General features: G+C 41.2%; 1 non-coding gene across 1 annotated transcript; it reads left to right on the top strand.

Annotated features, from left to right (window-relative positions):
- The first annotated feature begins 2,930 nt into the window (after positions 1-2,930).
- Positions 2,931-3,014, top strand: Trnap-ugg (transfer RNA proline (anticodon UGG)). The gene has a single exon. It is a non-coding gene; the product is annotated as a tRNA-Pro (tRNA).
- Positions 3,015-5,293: the final 2,279 nt, after the last annotated feature.

Raw genomic sequence — 5,293 nt, 5'->3', positions numbered from 1 at the left:
TGCTTTATATCATGTAATGAACGTTGCAGTCCCACTGCAGTGTTCTGGTATCGCGAGACGATAGTACGCTTAACGAGTCGATATGATCGAGATCCTGTTGAGTCAAAGTGGTCTGACAACCTGGAGGGCGTGCACGATGTCGTCTGCTTCTTTCCTCAACAAGGACGTTATACTTATTGATTTTTTGAGACATTTGATCATGTAAAAATGTTGTATGCTGAGTGCTCCATAGCTTGTATGTGTTTGTCAAAGAACATCTTGATGCCCACCATGAGCTGCGCTTCAAAATTATACACGCCGATGTGTGTACCGCAGGGATACACATAATTTTAACCATTACAAAGATGTTATACTTGACAGGCACATCTTTTCATGTAAACGTGCAAATAAATAAATACTTTTGAAGTGCAGCTCATCGATATGTCCCTTTCCGGCCGCTGTGGCCGAGCGGTTCTAGGCGTTTCAGTCCGGAACCGCGAACCTGCTACGGTCGCAGGTTCGAATCCTGCCTCGGGCGTGGATGTGTGTGATGTCCTTAGGTTAGTTAGGTTTAAGTAGTTCTAAGTCTAGGGGACTGATGACCTCAGATGTTAAGTCCCATAGTGTTTAGAGCCATGTTTGATAAGTCCTTTGGTCACTTTATTACATTGATCATACCGCCATCCGTGTATTACAAAATTTCGTAACGCCATTATCTTACGACGTTTTCTTTCCTTGCTCACACAGTAGATTTGTTTAAATAAATATGCCATAAATTTAGTAATATTTTATAGAGGAATATATTGTTCATGAAAAGCGAATAGGTAGTAGCTGTTGACCAGATTTTACTAAAGGAGTTAGTAGGTAATTTTGATGACTGTCTTGATTAAAGTTGTCATGTCTGCCTTGCAGTACTTTGCCACATGTATATACACGTGCGGAAATTATCTGCAGAATGATCTACATCTGTCCTGAAAAAGTTGCTTTAACGTCTGCTGTGTAAATATTAAATGATGGGACTTAAAACTGATTGCTTACGGAGTAAAAAAATTCCGTCTTTGTGTTATGAAAGTTCCTTTTGATGGCGTACATATATCTTCCTACCTTTATCTAAGGTTGTGTAGGATTTTTGTATTACATAAGTTATCCAGTGGTACGAGAACTTCGACATTGTCATATGCTCCGTTACTGGTGGTGAATGTAGTAATCATACATTCAGTGTGCAAATATCACAGTTCTGTTCGGAGATCAAGACAAAAGGAGCTACTCACATACGGTTTTATTATTTTCGTCTCGTCAGTGAATATTGTAATACCTAGCCACCGTATGTTCATGATTGTCGTGATCTGCTGTTAATGTTCGATTTTTCACATTTGGGAAGCATTTGGATGTTAGTGAAGTGAGTAATCGAGGAAAAGATATTTAGAACTGCTGAGTTCCTCTGGAGTATTGGGCAGTAAGAAAGCGTCTCTGTTAATTAGCAGTTGCCATTCAGCAGCGCGATGTTGGTAGACTGAAACTGGTCAGAATAAGATCCTATAGGATAGCTTAATTTTTGGCAGTTAGTGGCTCCGTAGTTTGGATCCTCCGCAACATTAATTTATCTGAGTATGAAGAGACACTTCCTCTGCTTCCAATAAAAAAGCGTTATGGAAGTTTTATCACCTAGGTAACAGTGTTAATCGTCTGTAGTGCCATTTCCGCTTTCTACGAATGATTTTATTACATGTTTTCGTACAGAATAGTACCCGTGATGCTGCAGCACTGTGGCTATGTTTTGGATGTATTTTTTGTTCCGTTGTGCTTGCAGCTTACCATTTACAAGGCAGCTGTTGGTGTTCTTTTAGTGAGAGCAGGAATGGCTGTTTTATCCGTGCGGAGCACAGCGCCCTGGATTAGAAGTGACGTTGCTGGAATGGACCGCCTGTCCAGTGAAACCCCAGCGGTACTTGGGTGTCGCGCCGGACGTTTTCGTTGCTGGCACCTGGAGGGAGGGCAACACCGGGGAAAGCTTGGAAATACGAGGAAACATACAGATTTATTCTTGCGAAACACTTTACCTATTCTGGTCAAAACGCTATCGAAATATTCGCGTTAAGTGTAATGCACAAGAAGGCGTATTCCAGATACACGTTGGTTGAAATGCTTTTACATTTTCTACGTCTGCATCTACACGATTACTCAGCGATTCACAGTGTTTTGCAGAAGATTGATAGGACGACTTTCAGATTTATTCTCGAACGTTGCATTCTAGAATAGCACGTAGGAAAAATTAACATCTAAATCTTTCCGCCCAAGGTTCCAATTCTCCTGTTTTATTGACTATGTAGATATGAGTCAGTAGAATATTTTTCCATTCGGAGGAGAAAGTTTGGGACGGAATTATAATGGAATGACCTCGCCACAAAGTAAAATGCCTTCCTTTTAATGATTGTCACCCCCAACTAGCTTATCATATGCGTGACGCTCTCTCACCTATTTCACGATGAAACGGAACGAGCTGCTTCTAAGGACTTTTTGGTTGTCCTTTGTTAATAAAACGCAGGTCCTGCTTTGCTTTCGCCAAACATTTTGTGTGAGATAATTCCAATTTAAATTCTTCGTAGTTATAATCACTAAGTATTTGGTCGAATTGACAGCTTATAAATTTGTGTGATTTGTCGTCTGATCGAAATTTAACGGAGTTTCTTAATACTCACGTGGAGGATCTCATACTTTTCATTGTTTAGGAAAACTATGCAGGTACCTTGTTCAAATAATTTTGCAATTGCTTTTGGGTGTCTGATGACTTTTCAACACTGTAAATCAAAGCATCATCCGCAAAAAATCGAAGGGCATTGCTCAGATTCTCTCCTAGACTGTTTATATAGATTAAGAACCGCAGAGGGCCTGTAACACTTGCTTGGAGAAACCCCAGTGTCACTTCAAGATGACTTATCTTCAGTTAGCCGGCCCGTGTGGCCGAGCGGTTAAAGGCGCTTCAGTCTGGAACCGCGTGACCGCTACGGTCGCAGGTTCGAATCCTGCCTCGGGCATGGATGTGTGTGATTCCTTAGGTTAGTTAGGTTTAATTAGTTCTAAGTTCTAGGCGACTAATGACCTCAGAAGTTAAGTCGCATAGTGCTCAGAGCCATTTGAACCATTTTATCTTCAGTTATTACGATCTGTGGCCTTTGTGACAGAAAACCACGAATTCAGCCGCACGACTGAGAACATACTCTATTGGCACATAAATTGGTTAAAAGCATCTTGTCATGAGCGGTGTCAAAAGCCTTCTGCAAACCTATAAACATGGAATTAGCTAGAGATACAAAGTCGATGACGCTCATTACGTCGTGTGAATAACGAGCTAGTTGTGTTTCACAAGAATGATATCTTCTGACTATGTGATGATTATGTGTCAATAGGTATTTTCTTCGAGCGAAGTAAACACTGTATTGAATGTGTATCTGCTACAACGGGGCTGCTTACTGAATGACGTTCCAGACTCGGATATCCGGAAAACTGGGTGTCACAGGCAGTAGTCTTATTGTTAACTTCAATTAGACGGAAAATTTACAATTGTCGACATGGCGCTTCGCTAAGAAAAACATAAAGCTGTATTGAGAAAAGGTTAACATTGCATTGCTGCAAACTGTGCGTGATGTGTCAAATCAATAACTGTTAAATTTGGGTGTGTGCCTCTTCTAATGGGAGTGAAAAGCGTCTGGAAATTTACTAAATAGCTTTTTATTTAATACGTTTTTTGCTTTTTATCTAACGGAACGGAATTTGGTGTAGGTACTATGCAGCCAGAACATTTTAATATGGTGATTGTAAAAAAAGTTTTATTGCATACATGGCTCGTAGCAGCTGATAACAAAACACAAATAGCAACCACGAGAGCAGGAAACGAAGACTATATTTTTAAATCATTGAGGAAAAGATAGTAAAGAATTGTACTAATAAACCAGCTCACTCTAAAGGCCGCCCAAAATATACAAACGGACAGCAAACTTGCACGGGAAATCCAGATGTTTCTACAGAACTTTAAAATGATAAGACCAAAATTACATTCTGCCAACGATAGCAACAGTTGTAGATGTGTCACGATATAAATAGATAAAATTAAAGCGTGGGATATTTGATGGCAGTATCCCGTGTTAAAGTGAACGTAGCCGGCCGGAGTGGCCGAGCGGTTAAAGGCGCTACAGTCTGGAACCGCACGACCGCTATGGTCGCAGGTTCGAATCCTGCCTCGGGCATGGATGTGTGTGATGTCCTTAGGTTAGTTAGGTTTAAGTAGTTCTAAGTTCTAGCGGACTTATGACCACAGCAGTTGAGTCCCATAGTGCTCAGAGCCATTTTTTTAGAGTGAACGTTTTAGTTTTAGTGTAGCTATCTATGGTGACTCTGTTTGCCTCGTAGTATTCATTGTCGGTGACAAAGCAAAGACAGCAAGTATTACGTTAATAAGTGGTAGCTATATTTATCCGAGTATATGAATGTTTCGAGAACGTCATAAGCAGAAACAAGAGACTCCAAGTGAAGCACACACCGCGGTTGCCAATGGAAGGGGAGGCAACAGACAGGACTTGCGGTTTGGAACGCAGACGCGGCGAAGTATTCTTGAGTCTCTTTCTTTGCGCAGCTGGCATCCTCCACAAGCCTTCTTACTTCCGCACCACTCTACATAGTGGCCACAAAGTCCGGTACCCCCTACTGTAACCAACATAAATCCATAACCTAAATAAATAGTACGAACAACAGTTCTCTGAAGGTGTTTTCATAAGCTGTGAAGCATTATTTGTTCAAAGGATCAGTCTGCGCAGCGTAATTCTCAAGGCAAAGGATAATACGCCGCCAGGTTCTGAGCGTAATTTTTCGGAGGATTACTGGTGGAACTCCAGTGAAAGCTTGTCTCATAGCATCTTTAAGGGTGTCAATGGTATCTTAACAGTTCTGTGAAATGATACCCTTTATGGACTCTCGTGGTGAATATCACATGTGGTGAGGTATGGGCTTCGTGGTGGCCAGACGAGGGGGCCATAAAGGTATCATTTCAGAAAACCGTTTCAATATCACTGACGCCTGAAAGATGCTATGAGACAAGCTTTCACTTGAATTACACAGCACAGCATCTGGCGACGCAACACCCTTTATCATGAAAATGACGGTGCGCAGACTAACGTTATTGGTAAGTCATGGTTCATATCTCAAGAAAACCCCTCTAAGGAACTGTTATTCATGTTATTTATTCAAGTTCAGGGGTTATATTCGTTATTATAGGGGATAAACGAACTTTGTGACCACCCTGTACATATCAGTAGCCTAC

Source organism: Schistocerca nitens, chromosome 4 (genome assembly GCF_023898315.1).
Source record: "Schistocerca nitens isolate TAMUIC-IGC-003100 chromosome 4, iqSchNite1.1, whole genome shotgun sequence".
NCBI lineage: Eukaryota > Metazoa > Arthropoda > Insecta > Orthoptera > Acrididae > Schistocerca > Schistocerca nitens.
The sequence above is the reverse complement of the archived record's forward strand: the minus strand, read 5'-3'. Positions and strand labels throughout refer to the sequence as shown.